Source organism: Gorilla gorilla, chromosome X, assembly GCF_029281585.2.
Source record: "Gorilla gorilla gorilla isolate KB3781 chromosome X, NHGRI_mGorGor1-v2.1_pri, whole genome shotgun sequence".
NCBI classification, from domain to species: Eukaryota; Metazoa; Chordata; class Mammalia; order Primates; family Hominidae; genus Gorilla; species Gorilla gorilla.
This window is the reverse complement of record NC_073247.2, coordinates 82,838,718-82,839,458: the sequence shown is the minus strand read 5'-3', so window position 1 is coordinate 82,839,458 and position 741 is coordinate 82,838,718. Positions and strand designations below refer to the sequence as shown.

At 39.7% G+C, this 741-nt stretch overlaps 1 non-coding gene across 1 annotated transcript; it reads left to right on the top strand.

Moving 5' to 3' along the window:
* Window positions 1-275: 275 nt before the first annotated feature.
* LOC115932581 (U1 spliceosomal RNA) lies at window positions 276-438 on the top strand. The gene has a single exon (XR_004068843.1). It is a non-coding gene; the product is annotated as a U1 spliceosomal RNA (small nuclear RNA).
* The last annotated feature ends 303 nt before the right edge of the window (window positions 439-741 follow it).

The window sequence follows — 741 nt, the reverse complement described above, 5'->3', positions numbered from 1 at the left end:
CACCACCTGTTCCCCAAAAACCTGTGGAAATAAATTTTTTTTAAATAAAGGAATTTGAGACCCCCGCCAAAAAAAACCAAAAAACCCAAAAGTACGTGATGGCTTTGGAAAATAGGCAAGAGGGTTAATGAATTAAAGGCCTTGAGGCAGTTTAAGGGTAAATTCAGGGAGTATAAGGTTTAAGAGAAGTAGAACAACAAGTAGTTCTGAGAGTGGACCCTCTGTGTTTGGTTTTGGAAGTAAAGCCATTCCAAGTGTCACTCCAGAAACAAATAATTGATACCTGGCAGAGGAGATACCATGATCACAAAGGTGGTTTTCTCAGGGTGAGGCCATGCATTGCACTCTGGGTGTGTTGGCCCCTGTGATTTCCCCAAATACAGGAAACTCGACTGCATAATGTGTGGTAGTGGGAGACTGAGTTTGTGCTTTCCCCTAAAAAAAAAAAAAGAAATGGATTATTGAAATGGAATGGAGATGAAGAAATTAGAATAGGTTATGTCAAGGATCCATGAGGTTTGGGTGTTATATCATCAAGGGGGATAATGAAGACTTTCAGGATGAGAAGAGAAAAGGAAAACAGTTGGTACTGAAGTCCTCAGTGAATGTTGGGGGGAGACTTGGAGATTGACATTTAACATTGAGAGGGTCATAAAATTGAGTATTATGAACTTTGAAGAAAGAGGTTATTGAGGTAAGACGGTAAAATAATACCTTGGGGATCCAGTGAAGAAGATACAA